Raw genomic sequence first — 21,680 nt, 5'->3', positions numbered from 1 at the left:
CTGGAGAATATGTCCTCAGTCATACAGTGTAGAGTTATAACCGGTTACAATTTGTTTAAAAAGTGCTTCTCTGAGGACAGATAAAAATCTTTTGGGTTTGAATTTTCTTCCTTTTTTATTCCTCTTTTCTCCTGCTTCTCTGCAATTCAATTGCTGAAAATCTCATTTACCCAGCGGCTGAATTCAGATCCAGCCATGGTCTGTATTCTCTACTGTAAACTCTAAGGAATGAGTTGCTGCTTGATAATTTCATAGATTTTTTTTTTTTTGCCAGTTTCAATATAGGTCATACCAGCGCCCTTCCTTATTTCTGACATAAAATAAAGAGCGCAGGCATGTTTACCTTACCTTGAAGACTATCGGTTCTTCAATGCTTTGAAATCTTTCAGCACTCTGTCATTATGCATGTACCTTGAGTAAGTAATGGATAAAACAGCTTCCAAAGTGAACATTTTAACTACCTAGGTGAAATATTTCTTACACCTGACAGATGTAAGACATTGATAACCGGATACTAATTAACTAGTTTAAAACAGTCTTTTTGTGCAGAAACTAGCAGTCCAATGCAGCATTAAGAGTTTTGCCCTAGAATACCCACGCAATTTTATAGATATACATTATTATGCATTTATTCACTATTAATAAATGTAGTCCTGCAAATTACGCATCGTTTTGCATTCCAGGGGGCTTTGTTTCTGCTGACTGGTACCCAGGTGCCAGACCAATTTAGCCAACTAGCCTCATCCCCTGTCTATGTCCCTGAGTCAAATTGTGACATTTTTATTCATATTGGGTAGCACCTGGTAGATTTAAACAGGATTACCCATGATGTAAGACAGTATTAAACGTGAGTGAGTACGTGGCACAATTCAGAATGGGTGTCTCACTGGGATCTCAGAGTGCAATTTTACAATATGAAATAAAATGAACTCTACCCTGAGATACCACAATGTCCCAGCAAAAACTATCCTGAAGGATTGTGAGCTTCACATCGTTCTTTGCAGATCCAACAGAGGACCCAGAGAATGCTTTAATTCTCAAACTGTGGAGTTGTATCTCTAATGTAATTTTTAAATGGCAGTTTGTACATTTGTTGCGACAGAAGTTCGATTCCTGTCAGTAGAAGCCAGGCAAGAAACTACCATGTCCCTTGTATTTGGGAATATGGTAGACACTTGGCAAAACATGGTTAAGTCAAAGTTCTTACTGCATTTATACCAGAGGGAAAAGATGACAGATAAAATCACTACCTTCATTTCAGGTGTTGGGGTCCCACAACTCTGTCCCTGAGATAACATTCTCATCTGGAGTATTTGACTGGTAACACCATCTGTTTGCTATTTGTTAGTTACCTTGAAAGTGGGGGAATAGAATGATGATTAAAAATAAATCCGTTAGATATCCATCAACTCTTCCCCTCTAAATACATCACTGTCACCTATAAAATAGGCCTCTGGTGATTTCGCATTTTCAAAGAACTTTTCTTTCTTGGGCCGCTGCTGTTTGCCTGGGTGCTGGAGAAAGCTGGTTTTGATGTGACATGGATGCTGCCTGGGAAAAATGTTCTGCTGAGAATTTTTTTTAATTATTGGGGGGGAGGGGTGGTACTTTTTACACAGGTGTTAAATTTCCTGGAGTTAATCGGGTAGAAAAATGCCTCTGAGGCATCATTCAGTCCATTAACTGCAATGCCAACTGCCAATGGCTGGAGTTGAATACTAACAGATTTTATAACTCTTTATAATAATTGACAAAGCCAGACAGATTCACAGTTCAGCATAGCCCTCCTGTTCTCACCTGCTGCCTTCTGTGTTTATATCCCCAGTGTCTGAAACACGCTTCCTTTTTTAACAGGGGAGACATGAATATAAGAAGCTGGGTTGTTTTGCTCATTTATGTGAAAATTATACAGATGAGTGAATTCCCAGCAAACACGATCAGCATCCCCTCCCCCACTTCTAGTTACTACTTTAAAAGGAACATTATTGCTGCATTATCTCAGACACATGCCCCATAACACATGGAGCAAAACAAGGGAGTAGGGAGCAGTTGAAAAACTGATTTTTAAGATTGCAATTTCCCGAGAAAAATATTTATTCCTAAGACACATGTGAAAAAATACAGAAGGAAAATGAAAAGATGTTGCTGTTAGTGTACGTGCATTCTTTTGTTGGCTACTTCAAATTACGCCGTATGAAAGATTTTAATAGTTTTTTCCATACAGGCAGTGTCCTAAATCATAGTGTCTTTCCTGGAGAAGGTACCAAGCCCTCGTAGACTTCTTCATTGCAGAATCCAGTTCATCAGAGAGATGTACAGAAGCATAGAGAATTCCCTAAATTGACACAGGTTGTATGTGCATCCACTTTGGATTCTTACTTCCATATTTCACTTAGACTATTAGGACCATGCCTTTTTAGTTCTCAGCTAGGAGTCTCTAAGCAGAACTTTGTTGAAACGGGCCATGATAATTTAGTATGCAGAATACTTCTCTGAGTTTCTATTACACCAACATCCATAGAAGATGCTGACCTTGCAGTCAACTATGGATGAGACATAAAACCCAACATCCTTATTACCTGGAGTGGTTAATTATCCCAAATTACACTTAAAAGAACAGGAGGTTAATTTTAGTGTCCTGATCATGTTACATTATACACAATTAAAGCTCCTACCTGCAGTTTCTATAAAATATATGGTGTTTCTCCCATACCTCCCATGTCAGGTGTTCCGATATGATCATGAAGGGACCATATAGCTAACTATTTAATAGCTTGTTTATCTGTCTGCTATGTGGCATCCCTGCAGCAGTCTTATTTCTTTGTTTGAAGTTTTTTATAGACATGCATTTATAAGGCACTTGGGAATGCAAGGATAAAAAGCAGCAAATAAATATGTTTGGAAAGGATATGTTGTACTAAATCAGCAAAGGGTAAAGAGCTCCAAAAAGAAGGCAAGAAAATTGGCTCCACCTTAGAAAACTAATGTGAGAGCTGCTGAGTAAAAAAGAACAGTCATCCAGCTGGGATTTATTAAGTGGAAAGCTTTTTTTAAAAAAAGCTGTGGAAGACCAGAAATCAAATATCGCTGTATATGTACTGGTTTTTTTGAAGCATCTGTTCTCTAATATCAGAGTATCTCACAAAGACTAATCAACTGATCTTCAGAACATCCTCATGAGTTTGAGATGTGTTAGCCTCATTTTACCATCAGAGGAATAAAGAGATTATTTGTCCAAGACTACACAGGAAATCTGTGACAGAAATAGTAATGTAGGCCTGTATCCAGTGTAACAACTCAACCATAAAACCATCCAATCTTCTATCAGGGTAAGAAGGCAATAAGGGAGGGCTGTTGATGTAATTCATGGCCAAAGGAGAGAAGCTGATGAGAGACACACACCACACACCACACCACCCCCCTACCCCCCCCAAGAACAGATGGAGAGGGCTATATCATTCTGGTTTTGGTGGAGAAAATCTACCTTTATCCTTGGGATTGGTTAAAGGCATATAGAATGCTATAAAAGTATTTTCAGCTAATCCTTTGTGGGCATCTCTGATGGTAGATCAGCCTAAAAAAGCCAGGACCCTTTACTTGTAATAAAATCTGAGACTGTGTTTTGAGCTTTGTCCATATTTTTGGTCATTTTTGTCCAAATTTGTGGTCATTTTATGAAAAGTTAGAAGACTTGTATGCCAGTGAAGATGGTAACAACTATGTTACAGGAAGTTAAAACCTTTTACATTGATAAAATACAGATATAGCTGACATACAAAAGGAAAAAAGTCCTCTTTATTCCTCCAAGGGGAGATTAAACTGGAATTTCTAATATTTAAAAACAAAGAACAAAAATCTAATTATTTAATAGTTTTCACACTCTGTGTTTTTTAACCATACATTGCTAAGACTGTATAACTAAAACTTTTATTCATTATGCAACTGCTAATGACAATGTCTTTACAACCACATTCAATGTGGTTAAATGAGCTTTTTTATGCTAGGACTTGCACATCCATATTGTAACTGCTGTAGAACATTGAAGGAAGATGATGCAACTTTTATTAGCTATATTAACTTCTTTGTAATAAAGTGTTCTCAGGCTTTCATCCAAATTTTCAAGGTGCATCTACCAATTGCATCATCTGCTTCTAAGGAATCTGAGAGCTCAGAAAACTAAGACTACTGTCATTGTGCTTACTTTTTCTGTGCGTAAGACTGCGTAAGACTTAACTGTACAATCTTTAGGGCTCCACTGATCAAAAAAGTTTAAATTCACTGTCTTGAAGACTTCTCAGTAAATAGACTAATTGCCCTTATCCAGCACATTTTCCGTAGAGGCAGTTGATCAAAGAAAGCTACAGATGACTGAATTCAACAGTGCATGTATTTGGTCTACTTTTTATTTGCACTATTATAGTTTTTCTCATAGTCCTGGCAACATAAAATGTTCTTAGAGTGGATGCAAATGCAGTGCAATTTACATACGCTTTAAAGTGTCTCATCATTCCCAGAGTTGCATAAAAGGGTGTGATTTCGTACTACAGCTAAATGCATCCAATGGTTGGCAGTTGTTGAAGTGGATAAGCTCACAACTTCCCTTCTCCTCTCTTCATCCCCAACATGGATTCTCACCAGTTTTCCCTAGAGCTTCAACCATGAGATTAATGGAGCTACACTGGAAAAAAACAATTAATCCTTTTAAAAGTTATTACGTTCTCCACTGGGGTTACATGAGTACAACTTCCTGCACAAGTGCACAGGTGGAGCGGAGAGGAAGGAATGGCATGATTCCCTTTGGAAATTTGAATATATTTGGATTATTCTACATAGTTGTAGGAATCATAACAAAAAAAACCAAAACTCCCTTTGCTCTGTTGTGAACAGTTTACATAGGTGTATCTTTCAGCATCAATTTTCTTTGAAAATAAAATGTTATGGGGCTAAGAATGAGAGATACATATTCTTTGTGCACATTGGAGGCACCTTGATTCTTCAGTTTCTTAGTTTTGGTATGATTATTCTTTTTCCACAGTTAACTGTAAACAGAATTTAGTGTGGAAAAAAAATTTAATCATATCAAAGATTCTGGTGATTCCCATGCAAGTCTGTTTGAAGGTAACATTGCAATATGGAACTATTGAAATGCAAAAAAAAATAAAAAAAAAAAAAGAAAAGAGCATATGCTGTTAGGAATTTCTTTTATATCATGATGAGTTAATCTCACATAGAAAATTAATTTCTGAAGTTTATTCTCTTGGGAGGTATGCAATATTCCAAATATTTGACAAATAGATCAGCTGAAACTATTCGTCTGAAAATGTTTAAGTTTTCTGGAAGAGGGAGAAGGCTATGTCACCTGTCTGGTGGGAAGGAAAAAGCAAGCTTGGGAGATAGAAAGCAGAAAAGCTGTAGATTATAGTGGTTTTCTCTGTCTTGGTTCAAAAAAAAATAAAATACTAGTAACGTATAGCATTTTGAGTGATTTATTATCAGCCAACAAATAAATTGTGCTGAAACACTAGACTCTACTCCCATGGTGATTAGATATTACAGTACATATGGCATGGCAACATTAAGCTGTGTTTGAAGACCTCACAATGCCTAAACACAGCATGCCTGCCAACTGCTGACCATACGCTATGGCTGACATAAACGTGGAGTTGCCTCCTGCTATCCTGCACCTGGATTTGCTACACAGATAAATCTTAGATGTTATTGCAGAGGAAGGCCTAGCAAGGACTTCATATACTTTCTCTCCACGATAGCTGCAGCAGGTAGACCATACACCCCCACCAACAGAAACAGATATAATCTTCTGTCTGTTTGAAATGAGTTTGTCATTTCACACAAGATTTGTTGTCACCCTGTCCAAAAATTGCAGCACTTCTGTTTTTCTCTTGGCGAAACTAGACAACATGATATCATTTATGTTATACTGACTGCATCTAAAATGCAGAAATATTTAGGATGGTCAGGGTGAAAGGTGCAGCAAGAGACTGTACACAGTGACTTTAGTTGGTTTGGACGGTATGCCAACTTGAATAGTCATGTCCTGTAACTTTGTATTCAATAGTTGGCATTTAAGTCTCAGGAAAAAAAGCCAAAAATTCTGAGTAGATTTTTTTCTGATATTAAACACTGGCTTCTTTTGTGACGTTTCCTACTGCGGCTTCAGATCAAATGAAATTTACAGCATTTTAGAAGGTTATCTAAACAAAATTAACTCCTGGCAACATTAATTATTCACAAGTTTCCCCTCCTTTCATTTTATAGTTTAAATGTTATGTAGAATTATTTACTCATGAATAAATAGCCTTGATGTTTTTTAGACCGCTGTAATATCCAATATATGTAAAAGCTGTACCAAAATAACTGAAAATGTGCTACCAATGGGCGATTTCTCTGTTTTGTGGCACAGAGCCATACTGACTTAGTTAACAATAGCATACACAGTGAATTTCACAGTGAATATGATCTGACATTTTATTATGAAAGTAGTGATCCACCTGGAAAGCGGAGGACTCTTTTGAACCCTGCCTAAACCCTAAAGAATTAATTTCTCCCTTTACCTATACATCCTATATAGTTTGTGTGCATACCAGTAGTCTCTAAATTATACAAGACGTCTGTAGCTGAGATGAAGCATAAAGAAAGCTGTGTTAGAAATCTACTGTAACCACTCTATTGATCTCTACCCACCTTTTCAGAGCATTTAATCTACAGTTTCTACAGCATGCCTTTTCTTCTGGTATTGGTCTCTCTACTTTTCAGTCCCAATGCTATTGCACAGTTTGAACAAGAGTCCATTAAACTGACTACTTGTTATTCCCCTAGTGATGCTCTCTTCCTAGTTCTGCACTGGCACCTCGGTTGTCACCCAAAGCAATTGTTTTCCTGGTTGTGGAATCCCAATGCATTTTCTATCACGCTATTTTAAGACTAACCGTCAATAGACCCCACCATTCCAGTTTTGAATTAAATCTGTTGGTCAAACCCAAGTTGTACCAAATAGTGACTAAGAAAACAGACACACAGACTGAGACACAGAAATGTTTGCTAGATTTAAACACCCATAATACAACTCTATTTGTGACTACACAAGAGAGTACTATGACAGACCCCCATTACTTTATTCCTAAATGCTTCAATTTTCCCCTTTTTCTAAAAACATTGACCTATAGTTTTTACTTTTTGCATTTTATGTTTTTTTTAACAGTTATTTTTAACAGTGAGCACTTTTTTAGCATGGAAAGCATTTTCATTTTTAACTAAGGTTTTAGAACATATGTTCTTAAAATTTAAGCTTGAGCTGTTTAGGTTGATGTTTATTTGAACGAGGAAATTCTTGTAGGAGCTGAAAGAAATACAATGTTGGTGAACAGCCTTCGATAGTAGCCCTCTTAGGGGACAGCATAGGTACAACACCTAGTTATGTTTTAATTATATTGATGCCTGTTTGTCATATTACTTCTTCTGATGCTGTCAGGAACCATAGGAAAGGCAAGATAAGGCAGATTTTTTCCTGGTTTTGGCATGCTGAGCAGAGACATTAACATATGCTATAGAATGCCTCAACAGACAGGTTGCAGACCCTGAAAGACCTCTGGATTAGGTCTAATTTAGAATTATAAACCTGAAAATTCAGTACTAAGATCTCCTTGTCTGTATTACTTTTTCATTCCTTGTTTCTATTGTTGGTAATTTTTTCAATCACTGAATCTGGTAACACCCTTGTCTCCCTATTGTGTCACACTGATGAATTTTGGCCTGGGGTGTCCTAAATAGTCTGACCTGACGGACAAATTAATTGGAGTTACAGCTGGTAGTTCAGGTGGTTACTTCTGATCATTGATAGGTAAAGGGCTTTCAAATTGCTTTTCAGAGGGCTTTTGAAGTTAAGGTATTTTACTTCACAAATGGGATGGAGTAAGACTGCATGTATTGTCAGTTATCAAAACTCAGGTGAAGGGCAATAGCTAGTTAAGACAGTGACACACCTCTTAGAACTGAGTGACCAAATGGTAGTTGTTTTTTCTGACTTGTTCTGAAACCACATTAAACCACATAGTACTTTCAAGTTAAGCAGTGATGAGATGGAAGCACATGCCATCTTTTGCTGAGAGAGGAAAAAAAGGGCATTGAAATGCAAATTCTCATGGTACAGTTAGAGTTTTTCTCAGTCTAATCTCATAGCCCCCAGATTTTTGTACAATCATTAAACAGTCTTGAATTTATCTCATCTATCAGTATAAAATCAAGGAAAATCATTATGCACAGCTGTACTATAGAAGTGTCACAATGCAATTATTTCGTTGCACAGAACAGATGCATGCTGTTGGCACCTCACAGCCAGTAGGAGCTGTATGGAGCTTGTAGCAGCGGGAATTCACTTTCACATACATCACTTGGGGACATGAATGTGCAATGTGACAGGCCCATCACTACCAATAATTCATCTAATTTACTATGGCAAGGTGGATACTTGGTTGTGTCTGAAAGCCAACAGGTCAGTGGCTTCATCTAGCAGCTCATGCTGTTCCCAGCAGTGCTGCGTTCCTACTAATAATTTAATCTTGTATTTGAAGTTCAGTTCCTAGCAGTTTACCTCTTCTTTCTCATTTTCTTTCACTTCTACTTAAAACTATAATGGTCCATTTCAGCAAAATTAACTGCAATTTCACGGATCACTACAGCAGGAATAAGTTTTACACATAATACTGTAATCCATCTATTTGTTCCAAAGAATGCAAATTGACTTGATGAGCAATTCTGTGTCCTATGTAAATAACCCTAGTTCTAACTGAGAGTGCTGTATTTTCAGTGAAGAAGTGGGAAGGAAAAGAAGATTGTTTCTCTGGCTTTGAATTTCTGATAATAGTTCCAAGGTGTTTCATTTAATTTTTAAAAAGTCTAACATATAGAAAATATAGGCAAGAGCTACCTTGATTTCTTTTTGAATGAAAACACTCGTGCTCTGCTTGTGCTTCATTCTTTCTTTTCCTTAGAAGAAGTAGTTTTCAAAATTGGGATTCTCATATAATGTGCCAGATGACAATATATAAAATACACAACTCCTCTATCTAGTAGATACCAATTATCGTATGGACAAGAATAGAACATGACTCTTGTTCCTTCATCAGTGTGTCAGTAACATGCAAGAAGCAGCACTCTACAATAGGATGAACAATAGGAAGTTCACTTTCCATAGCCACTCTTAGGTTCAGATTCTCTGCAGGGATTGCTAGCAGGTGGAATAATTGATATGAACCAGGTAATTGTCTTTGTAGTGTGGATATTTTCTACTGTGAATTGATTGGCATTTCCATTTCTTTTCACTGTAAAGATGTTAGACAGTAATTAACAAGAACTTCTTGCAGGTTCAGAGCTAAAAACAATGTCTAGCGATGATATCGAACATAAAGATAACATTTTTTATATGCTCTTACAGATTTCCTGAACTACAAAGTTTCTCAACCAATTTGATTAATTATGAAATAGAAAAAGTTACTTAAATGTCAGTGGCAAAGATGTTTAAGCAGTAAACATTGAGTCTTTACTTTAAATGTAAACTTAATTGGACGACTGACTTGAAGTCCATTAAGTTAGCGTAACCTAACTTCTTCAAGAGTAACAAACCTGTGTCACCAAAATTACCAGGTAGTCGTTCTAAACAAAAAGAAGGAAGTATTCCTCCATACTGTGCGTTAAGTAAATTGTGGCATTTATTGCCACAGTGTAGTGAAGGGCAAAAATATAAATGGACAAATTTACAGAAAATAAGTGGCTCTTAAATACAATTGTTCAAATACAAACTCTGTCTCAACAAGCCCCTAGGTTGTTGCAAGGAACAATTTCTGGAAGGAATGTTAAGAGGAGGCTCACTTTGTTTCTTTTCTTCCTGCACATTTGCTGTAAATAGATCTTATCGGCACTCTCAGCTAGAGGACACTGGGCCAGATGGGCCTTTTGCCTGACCCTGTACATTACTGTAGTGCTCTTATGAGCATTATGGCATCTTTAGTATGATTTCTTGGCAAAATCACATATGCTTCAAAACCAACTTGTTTCTGCCAGTGGCATCTGTCAGAACTGCAGAATGAGCAAACCTGCTGGCTGAAACTGCTTCAGCACTTGCTTCCTAACTGGCATACACCTGGGGTGCTGCTTAGTAACTTAAGTTGTCTGGGCTATCGCAGCGCTGAGCAGCCACGTTAATTACCCTATTCTCATATTAGTACTCATATAACTAGGAACTTGTATACACAGATTCTGTCGAACTGTCTTCTCTGGTGCAATTCCCTTCGTTAATCTAGGCAAATATAACTATGAGAGAGCAATATAAACACCAATCTATTTTAATATGTATTTTAGGGCCAGGAAATATTAGTTTGTCTTGCTTATTTACAAGCCCGTAATTTTCAGGAATGCCAAATGGATGCTAATTTCTTTTCAATTTTTGACATTTCAGCTCATCTGTCTTTCTATCCAAAAACATTTCCACTGATACGTAAGCCTAACATCAGCAGTGATGTAATTTTTCCTAAGTTCTTGCTTGTAAAGGTGTTGGTACTTTTAAGTATTTTTTTCTGAAAATAACACAGAAAAGTTGGTTTCCCTTACTCTCTTTCTGCTTTCTTTGTGCAACTGTAATTACTTGCTTTCTTTCCTCGAGCAATTAGTTTAAACAATCCCCCCCAAACATCCTAATTTGAAATGAGAGGCCTTCTCAAGTCATCCTTGATTCGTTCCAGTGTTATCCATATAATGAAAATTCGTCAGTGTCTCCGTGTTGAAGAGGCCCTGTTGGACTTTCTCTGATACATTATTGATAAAATAATCCAACCGTGTGAGGCACTTACACACCTGCCTCCAGTTCTTTCCACAGTCATTCATCCTGTGGCATACCATGGTGCATGTCTCGGAAAGAGAAACTGCACTGTGTGTAAGCTCACTGATCTCTCACATTAGTGAACCTGGGGGGCCCCAAGGATCATTAAAAGTTGCTTCCCTGACAAAAGTAAAACCTTTGCCCTCAGAATAATTTTTCATAAAGTTCTTCATGTGCCTCCTGAGTGCCATAGGTAAAAAGTTATTTTGCATCTAGAATGAGTAAGTGATGCCAGACATTTCTCATGATGCTTATTCTATTCTCCAAATCAGAAAACTCAGCACAGTTCTGCAAATGTAACAGCTCAAACATGATAGCATTCACTCAAAATTCTGGAGAAAGAAGCAGAGACAGAAATAATCTTGTTCTCCACTTCTCATCTGCGTAAAACAGCCAACATTGGGATTGCACAGCAGCAAAATTACAGAACTGGAAGACAGAAAAAACTGCTTTCTGCAATAACCTTTTGGTCCCATTTAACTGTCCTTAACAAAAAATACATCCACTGTGACAGACCCAAGGAGAAAATACAGAGAACAAGCCTAGCCTCTCCTTTTGGAGAGACTACAATTTGACACCAAACTAGAAGGCTTGGTTTTACTCAGTAATGTATGCCATAATAATTAAGTGTTTTGATGTTTAGAGGTTGAAAACACTATATTCAGGTGTTTCTCAATGTAAAGTCTACCAAGAACACTGCAGAAATGGATGATTTTCTTTTCCAGTAGGCTTGTTTAAACATAGCCTAACATCTTCTATTATTAAACCACAGCTTCAGTTGACTTATGGTGCTACCGTAGCTAGCATTTTGATCACACCTATAACAAGATCCAAATGCAAATGTCAGACCCAGTGAAAGTTACATTACAGCAAAAGGACAGTATCTTCAACCAGGGAGAAGGGAAGGAAATGGCTCATGTCAATCTATTGCAACCCTTCTGTCTACAGAATTGTCAAAGGGCTCTAAACAAGAGCAGAGAGGTGAAGAAATTAAAACAAGAGCTTCCATTTGTCTGTGAATTGCTCTGCTAAACTGTAACAACAGTGTTTCTAGACTCATCCGCTTGGATCTGTCAGCTTTCACAGCTGGTATACTCCATAGGAGGTGCATTTTAGTCAATGCAGTAATAGCATAAAAAGGGAATGCAGCCTCCAAATGATTTAAATGATGCTTGAGAATTGTCATTTCACAGCTTTATGAGATGTTCCTGTTCCTCTCTCTTCCTTTTATTAGTTAGCATCAGGCTGTGTAGATTTCTGTGCAATTCCCAGCTGAGTCACCACAGAAGGGACCGCCTTCATCATGTATCAATTTGATTTTAAGCCCTGACAAACACCCAGCCTCAAGAAAGGAGCTAATCTGTAATACACATTATGAGAAAAAAAAAGGTAAAAATATTAAAATTCATAACAAATGTTTGTTTTCCATCTGAGCCCCCTCCACACAGCCCCACTTACGAGCATGCTTCTCCTGTCTGCTAGCTACCAGATTGAGGGATATTTTTAATGCAAGGATAGGCGTGAATTTCAAGCAAAAGATCAAAACGGTACCTTTTTAATTTTTTTTAAGAATAGAGCTAATTAACCTTTTTATCAAACTACTCACATCTTCAAATGACTTAGATGGGAAATATATTGGTTTAATTAAGATTTCACAGGGAGAGACAGTTGCAAACACTTGGAACTGAGAGAAAGTGGGATCTTTATGAGGAGGGTGCTGTATGTTTTACAACTCCCTGTGTCTCTTTCTTGTTTGCACTTCAAATGGAGTCCATTTTTATCTGTCTCTCTCCTGCTGAGAGAAACTGATTTTATCATATGTTTCAATGAAGCTATTAAAAACTTGAATCATGAGATTCCTCTTTTGCCTTTGTATGTTTCTCTCTGTCAGAGTTGCACTGTGACATTGGTTATATGGCAGCATGCAATGATTTGCTTTGTTTTTACAAGTCGATTAGAAAAACCTCTTGCAATCCTAATTTGCTTTAACAGAAAACTTAGTACCCATGGTTTCCTTAGCTGGGTCCCCACTCAGTTTGATTTCTGTAGGTCTAGGATTTTGATGAGGCGCATTCTCAACAAGCAGGGCATGTCGTGCTTTCTTCTGTTTCTTTGGGTTTAGTAAATGGTGAAAAGTTCAAGAGTGACAGCTTGATGTTCTATACACATACAAAAAGAACAACATGAACAATACACTTCTCACTCACTCCAGGAGGTCAGGAATATTTCAGAGATGTAAAAAGAATGTACTACAGTGACATGGCATTACAGTACAAGTATTTTGTAGGTAATACCACACAGGATTTCTACATTGACAAATCATATACTCTAAATGCTCAGATGTAGTTATTTATCTAGTACCCTAAGACACTAAAAAGCTAGGATGTGCTAGGGATAAAAATATGACAATATGATTGACTCACCACCAAAACAAGCTATTAGCCTAAAAGATTCTCCTCTGGAAAAAAACAAACAAACAAACAAACAAAAAAGGACCAAAAAATCCCACCCTGGGATATAAAATTGGTAGATGTTTGCATTTAAATAATATTCAAATTGAGCCATTGAGACTATGAAGGCCTGAAGCCTGGATATAGCCATGCATTAATTTCCTGTCTTTTGTTTTGTTTGTCAGTTAATGTCAGACAAATCATGTCATATAAATGAAGCTGAACACTGTTTAGGTCTTAGTGTTAGTAGACAAGACATTAACATTTGATTCTTCCATTCTGTGCCTCTGTTCTTGAGCCAACTCTGTGTGATTAGTGCTACAATGCTGCATATATAACTGATTTTTAGTTTACTTGCAAGATTGATGCCTCTAATGCAAAACAAAAAATATCTTTGGCTGAATAGTTGAGAGTATTTTATCTTAGGCCAAATGGAAACTTGTGTTTTGCCCCAAAATATTTTTTTTTTTATTTAAGATGGTTTTACCTTTTTATTCAAATCAAAGTAAATTTTGAGATAAAGAGCCGTTTTAAACTGAAAATCAGAACATTTCATATTGGAAGTATTTAAACGATTAAAAATGGCAAGAGAGTAATTTAGTAGAAATTCACAAAACAAAGTAATCCTTCTCTGTAACTTTTTGGACTAAATAATTATTAAGAATACTTGTTATCAATACTAGAGATTTCAATATTATCAATAAAATTTGGCCATTTCTGTTTGTAACACCTGTGCTCTTTTGAGGGACACATATTGAACCTGAGCAACCTGGCTGTTTGTCCTTCAAAGTCAACAATACATAGGACTTAAAACACTTTTTTTCTGCTGCTTTTGAGCAGCAGGGAAAAAGCACGAACCATTTGAACCACACTGAAGGAAATGGAATCCCATCCAGATCCTCAAACTGGTACAAAGTCAAGAAAAGTGGCTTCAAGAAATCAGGGTGGTGTGGATCTCACTGACTCAAGAACTTGATAATTTATGAATCTATTTCAGCTGCAGCAAATGGTCCCTTCCTGGCTTACCGCCTACCAGACAGAATTTAGATTATGTTTTTAGGCTATGATTTTAAGTGGTCTTAGAGTGATGGCTGCAGGGAGAAATTTCACTTGATGTCAACTCCTTTTTACTTTTCTCTGAAATGCCTGGTGCTAACGGCTGCAGGCACAGCACCAGGCAGCCCGTGGGCCAGGGCAAAGGGCTCCATTTCCTAAGGGGCCCTTTGCTCTCCAGTAGCAACCAGTTTTCCAGTCACCCATGTCCCTTCTCCCACAGGGGCCCTGCTGGCACCTGGCAGCCCTCAGGCAGGAGGAGGGACCGGAGCTCTGAGGGCAGGGAAGACAGCAGGAAAACAGCCTTTCAGGGGGGCCAGACCCCAAACAGGCACAGGACGAGCACGGGGCGCGGGTAACTCTTGCCCCAGTGTAATTAATGTATGGAGTTAATTACCAATGGGGTTGACGTAGGTGAGGGCACACGGGCGGACTCACGCGGCCCCTCTCGCTCCTCCCCGTTACCTCAGGAAGCCGGAACAGCCGTGACTGTTGTGTAACCTTTTCCCCGGGTGATTCAAACAGCTGCCAGTCACCTGCAAACACCCGCCCCCGTTCTCTCCTACTCCAATCAGAATGCTATCAACCAGCCCTCCCTTCCCCCATAGGGTCCTTGCATTCAAAAAGGAGCTGTCAATCATCTTTTCAAGCCCCATCCCTCCCTGCTTCCAAGCCTTCCTCGTCCCTGAGGGGCTGCTGTCAATCACCTTCCTAAGCCCACCACTTCCTCTTATTGCCCAATCAGCTTTCTCGCCAGCCCCTGCCGTGGGGGACGGGAGACCCCTGCCATTTTCTGTGGGGCTGGCGGGAAGAGGCACCGGCTGAGGTACGAGGGGGACAGCTTGGTGCGGTGACCCAGCAGTGGCTTTTCAGCCTTTGCTCACCTGAGGAGAAAGCCGTAATTATAGGGGTTTTTTTTAAATTTTTATGGCATTTATGTGGCCCATAAATATTTTGCCCTCTGAAAGAGCTGTTGGCCAGACAAATTGTCGCTGCTTTGGGTAGATCAGTCAGTCTGTCCAGGCCACCGGCCTCCCGCGATGCACCCCTGGTAGTGACTAAACTGATGCAACAACTAAATAGGCAAATCTGCCTTTTCTGTGTTCTTACAATAATCAGATTTTCATACCTCTTTTCTCACAGCTTGAAGACAGACCTCTGGTTCACACCAATTGCAGAATCTGGTAAAATCCTGGACTCTTTCTCACATCAGCTCCCTCTTGGCCTGTGCCTACCCAGGCACAAGGAGGTCTTTGTATTCTACCTGAACCAGGACACAGAGATACGAGCACATCTTCACATGTGGGTGCACTGTGTGTATGAACCCATGGACTCTGCCATGTCAAATGGGATGTGTGGCAGCAGAGGTGCTCCACAAGTTCAAATGCGGATAGCTTATGACCACCACTGTCACTCTGTATTAGAGAAGACGGCACGTTTTAGGAGACATTTGACAGCTTGCTCCTGGGGATCCCTACTTGTGTCCAAAGGGGCCAGTGCTTTCCAGATAGATACATTAAATACCTGAGCATTAAGCAGGTTATGGGGTGCCCCAGCACATGACATGCAGCTGGAGCAGCAAACAGCTGTGCATTCAGAGAAACTGTTCTAGAGTAGCTGTAACCCTCACAGTAAGAGACTAAAACCACAGTAAGCTGAGTCCCACACCCAGCTCGGTAAACTACCGTGCCTGTGAGTTCCCTGTGTGGTTTGTGGTTTGCACCCTGCCAGCTTGATTGGCTGCGCTTTGCAAGGGAGAGGCGAAGATGCCGCAGTGAAGACTTACGCATCCCGCATGGCTCCACAGACTTCGTCCCTTGCTAAGCACTTGTGCTGAAGACAGGAGGCGAGTTCGTTAATCTTGTTATGAGACTCGTGCTATTCCCCACTGCTTTTTCTCAACACAGATCCTGAAACAGCAGAGTGCAGCCACCTGCCTCAAAGGTACAGATCTCCTCCACTGCTTGCTTCTTTCACTATGAAGTTTTAAGGCTAGATGTGTTGGCTAAATTAGCATCACATTTTCTGTAGAGTTAAACAAGTAAGGTCTTAGCTGCAAGGCTCAAGATTTAATGTGTCTTCATTTCCACTGCAGGTCCATCAAGTTTTTCTCCTTGTCAATGGGGGATCAGGACTGTGCTCAGAAGGAGGGTATTTATTGGAACAGAGCAAAGAAAATAATGAATGGGGAATTATTTTTTTTTTTTCAGTCAGAAGCACAAAGCAAAGAGATACCCAGATTTTCCAGAAAATTTAAGGTTGCTCTGACAGAGATCAGAGTATTGTGGCTCTGAGACACTGAGTGTGATTGTACCGATGGGGGCAAGATGTCTAGAAAGAAAAATGCTTCTGACAACTGTAGATCTGGCATCGTTCACCCTCCTTTTAGTGTCTGTTGTGGAATGTGGTGGGGTCTCGAGGGGCCAGGCATGAATGTAATTTTTCCTCAGTTGCTTTTTAATGTTCTTGTAAAGCTTTTTGATGCATTGTAACTGTAATATGCAGTATAGTTAGAAGACATTTCTTTATAATGGAGTGCTACAGAGCTGTATGGCAAGGTCTGCGTGTGTTTCATGTGTGTTTGTGTACATAGAGAAAGTTCATAAAGCTTGACTTGTCTTGCAGTTAACCTGTGAGCAAAAACGGCATCGGTCTCCAAGACATGATTTAGAAGTATGCTGTCATCACAAAACTTTCTTAGAAAAAATAATAATCTAAACTGTCTTCAGTAGCAATGGGAGAAGCTGTCACATTTATATTTGTCTGGAGAGGAACGGTTTATAATGACTGAGTTTTTAGCAAATGAGCATGGCAGGAGGAGCAGGGTTTTGGGATAAGAAAGAGTTGCCCAGCTATGTTTTGGCATGGAAGACTAGCTGATTCAGCTAGCAATGCTGGTCATCCACTTCTAAGCGGAAGGAGAGAGAGGCCTGTGCTTTAGCCTGTGCACCCAGGTCTCTGAATATGACATAAACCCTGGCTTTTACGCGATGGTGAAATGACCCGTGGCAAACATGGAGAAAACATGTTCCCTTAGTAGTGGCTTGGTGAAAAAATTCTTTTGGTGTCAGAGTGAAGCAATTCCCCTTACTTTCTTATCTAGTGATACTTACTTCTGTTTCTTTCTTGCTTCCAAACTTGACAATCCCACAAATAAGAGATAAAATACAATGTAGCGCTGTCTGTCATTCCCATTTTTATCACGAAAGCAGAATAACCTGGAAGTGGATGGATGGGCAATGTGAAATGTACACATCTAAACTTAGCTTAGTTTTGTTGTCTGGATTTTGAAGTTGTTTTCATCTCTACCTTCCGCACACATCTCCTGAAATTGTTACAACTGAGGGATCTGCCTGGGCAAAACAAAAATTGGTCTTTCACAAGATATAATTCTGCACCACTCCCAGCAAACCAGGGCTCTGCTGCTCAAGTTAGCTGTCTGTCCTGCTCTCTTTCTTATACCTTCTTACATTAGTTTGCAGAAGGTATAGCATGTCTGCAAGCTTGTCTGGTTTTTATAAGTTATAATCATTACTCTAATAAAATATATCACTTTTCTCTTCAAACTTTGTCTTCCTTTACCTAATCACACAGAATTTGTTCTTTTTCCCCCACACTTGCCTTCTACTCTTGCAACCGTACACCAGTGCCCTCCATTTTTGCTGATTCAAAGGCTTGAGCAGTGAAGGTGTAATGCCCTCCGTACAATGTTATACTTTGCCCTCCCCATCAATTTGCAGCTTGACAGCAGCTCTCTGTGGCCACAAGCAATATCTGAAAGTTTGGCAGGCAAGAGGTTGCTATTAAGCCACAGGTCTGGAACTACTGCTGTAGGCAGTCTCTTTTGGTTTATTTTTACTGCCTGGCATAATGAAAATGATCTTCATTCCCTTCACTATGTTTCTTCCCTTAACAGTATTTTCACTTGAAATTGTCCTCTTAGTGAAGCTGTAAGATACATACCATAAAGTACACTCACTGGCAAGTTCAGTCTCTGGTATTAATCAGAATGACCTACCTACTGTGACTGAGAAAATACCATATGTTTTACCAGTAATGAAGTATCGCTGTCAGTACTTGATATGCCTATGTCTTTGGGGCTCATTTTAGTTTCTTTAATTTTTACAATATAAGAAGACCCCATCTTCCTCTACTTTTCTCCCTTCTCTCCAGAGTCTGGTTTTGGTTTAAGAGGAGCGTAGTTATTTTGACTTCTTTCAGTTCCTCAAATCACTATACACAATATAATGACCATCACACACTTGATCTGAAGCTCAGGGCTGGCTGCAAGCCATATTCCAGTCAACACAAATGGTATCCATAAATCCCTTGATATCTATTAAAAATCTTTATTTTGCAGCTCCCTTGAAGGAGACTTTTTAGTCTTTTCAGCTTAGTTTTCCACCATTCACTGTACATTTGGGCAGCAGCAAAGGAATTATATTACCGTGAGGGGTTATATGACAGTAACTTTGCGTTTCTTATATAAGCATTTCATCTTAACATGTACACACATTTTTGCCTGTTGATGGGCATTTTGCCCTTAAGATAGGTGAGTATGAATGCTCTCGCTTTATAACTAATCAGGCCCATGTACATGAATGTAAGGACATTGGGATGACAGAAGCACTAAAGCTGTACTAGCTTGACTAACTTGACAATCTGCAAAAATGAACTGGCCTTCCGAGAATGCAGGTGTATGGCTTTCAGTACCCCATTCCATTTACATATCTCCATGTACGGCTACACTGTATTTTTCAGATGTATCCTACAGTACAGAGAGGTGAAGTGACTTGCCCAGGGATGCACAGCAAATCTTTAGCTGAGCTGGACTTAGAAACTGGATTCTTGATCTTGTTTCTTTATCACTGGGCAAGGCTGTCTTGTTTCTGCATTTTATAGTGACAGTTTAATTTTAAATACGATTTCCAATAAGCACTTTTTTAAAAAGAGAGAGGTGGGAGAGACTTGCACAAACGTGGAGAGAATTTTGTGATATTAGCTAGGCTGACAGGTGTATGTACTATAGTCTTCATGCTTCAAGGTACAAACTGATTCCCGTGATAATAGCCGTTCTAGTCAGTTGATGCTTTTACTCAGATACTTCTGATGTTTGGTCATTACTGTCCCACAGCCATCAGGCTTACCCAGCTGGGTAATCTGGATGAGAGAAAAGGCATCTTATTTTTCTTTTAGCTTTAGCCCAGGAAGCTGTCTCTGAAGCGTAGTCGCTGTTTCTAGAATGATTTCAAATAAATGAGAATGCAAAAAGTGATCTTGGAAAGGTCTGAGTTCTTCCTGTAGCCTTAAATTTTTTTAATTGTTCTGCTGATTAGAGAATCATGCTAAAGAACCATTTAAATAACATCTAAGCAGGGGATACTAACCTTTGAGGAATTAGCTTGCTAAGAATGGACACGTTATCCTGGTACTAAGATCACAGGTCAGTACTGCAAAATATTAGGAGACAAAAAATGTCTGGAATGCCTAAATGAACAGTATACACCAATACATACTGAAACTCTTTTTTCCACGCTCTTGGAGCTCCAAGTTCATCCTCCCTCCCTCTCCCCGACTCGGTAACCTTTTTTATATATGGCTTTATCTTTTCAGAGCAGTGTACGGTACTAATTACACGCCATTCTTTTCCCTGAGGCACTGACTGTATGCCTCGTGTTCTCTAGACTTTCCTTTCTAGTTCCCCAATTTTTTTTATTATCTCATCATCACAAATCCCCCAGTAATCCTTAAGAGTACATACTTTAACCCTTAGAGCTCTGGCATTCCCTGTTTATTTTTTAAAAACTATTCTACCTAAATAATATCATGTTTCCAGGTTGTAGCCACTCCAAGGTACAGCTGAGTTCTGGCACAGGAAAAAGACTCCATAACCCTGCAATCTAAACAGGGATTATTTTAGGATGTGGACAAACTTCTAAAATTGTCTCTGTGCATGAATGTGCGCTGGTAATTGTTTTTCATGCAGAAGCGTTTAGCATATAAAGATAAAATACTGGAGGCCTTCTCTCTGACTGTACATGGGATTTGCTGTACTAGATCAGACTATCAGTCTGTCTCCAGTACGCTACAAATACAAAAAACCATAATGGTCAAAACATAATAATTCTGACAAAGGTGTCCTCACAATCTGTCAACCAAGCGTGCAGAGCTCTATGCAGAGATCGAACAAGCACTTTCTAACTCTAACGGGATGATTAGTTTACAGTTTCAAGTTGTATTATCAAGTTTCAAACTGTATTATCAGTACACTGACAGACAGAAATAATGCCATCATTGAAGCATTATGTGCTTGGATTCTACTTTCTTGATAATCCTAATAATGTAACAGATCTCTGAGATGAAATCCATCAAACCAAACAAAAATTCTCCTGGTTTACTCTATTGCCGAAGAGAACTGAATCTAGTCTGAAAATACTTTCTCATCTTGAACAGAAGGTGAATCTTAATTCATTGAAGTCATCAAGTACTTTGACATTCTTAGTAGAAGGGGATGAATAGACATGCAATATTACATTGCTGAAAATTATATAGGTGTCATAATCATGTCATTACCTTCAGCAGGGGCCATGTACAGCAGTTGCATCCTTTGCCAACTGATTTGATATAGCATATATTGCTGTCTCCTGTATCCTAAGTAATTACACCTGTACCACATGCCTAAATGGTTTAAATGCTATCATCTCCTTTTGCTGTAATAAGCCCATTCAATAATCAAAGCCTCTGAATGTTTGTGTTGTCAGATTAGCTTTAAACGATGTTCAAGAAAATATTTTTCCTTTCCCACGACATCACAACAAGGCAGTTCTCAGTGGGGCTGATACTGCTGCTCACAGTTAGAGTTTCATCATTCAGAGCAGCAGCTGCTTCCCTCTGTTTCCAACAGAAGTGAAGCCGAGTGTCCCTGTTGAAAGATGGTGGAGGCTCTGCTGTCTACCAAGAATCCTGGTGTGAAAGAATAAATTGAACACCAGGGTTTTTTTGAAAGGAAGGGTTTTTGTAAGAAATATCGTAGAGGTAAAAAAACTTGGAAAAATCTTCATATGTTGCCAATGCAAGGTTTTTGTGAACCTTAAGTAGCATGAAAATCTGAATTAATTCATTATCAAGGCTATAGAAACAAGAAAAAGATCAAACCCAAAGTGTCAAGTTTCTTAAAGAACCCATATTTAAGAATATTTTTACTTAACAAACTAGTTAATAGGTTTACTTGTAACTTCTCAGGAAATTCAGTATGTGCCCTTACAGTTAGTGCTGTAATTCTTAAT

The 21,680-nt window shown here is 38.9% G+C and overlaps 1 protein-coding gene across 2 annotated transcripts in view; it reads left to right on the top strand.

Annotated features, from left to right (window-relative positions):
- Positions 1-21,680, top strand: part of GRAP2 (GRB2 related adaptor protein 2) — a 112,374-nt gene that overhangs the window by 54,544 nt on the left and 36,150 nt on the right. The window contains exons 1-2 of one of the 2 annotated variants that reach the window (XM_074578451.1): positions 15,164-15,220; positions 15,538-16,338. The exons of the other annotated variant lie outside the window; for it this stretch is intronic. The gene's annotated coding sequence lies outside the window, so the exon portion shown is untranslated. Of the gene's footprint in view, positions 1-15,163; positions 15,221-15,537; positions 16,339-21,680 lie in introns of those variants that run through there. 2 annotated transcript variants of the gene reach the window in all.

The sequence above is a fragment of the Larus michahellis genome, chromosome 1, assembly GCF_964199755.1.
Source record: "Larus michahellis chromosome 1, bLarMic1.1, whole genome shotgun sequence".
Classification (NCBI taxonomy): domain Eukaryota; kingdom Metazoa; phylum Chordata; class Aves; order Charadriiformes; family Laridae; genus Larus; species Larus michahellis.
Note: the sequence above shows the minus strand (reverse complement) of the source record. Positions and strands in the feature narration are given on the sequence as shown.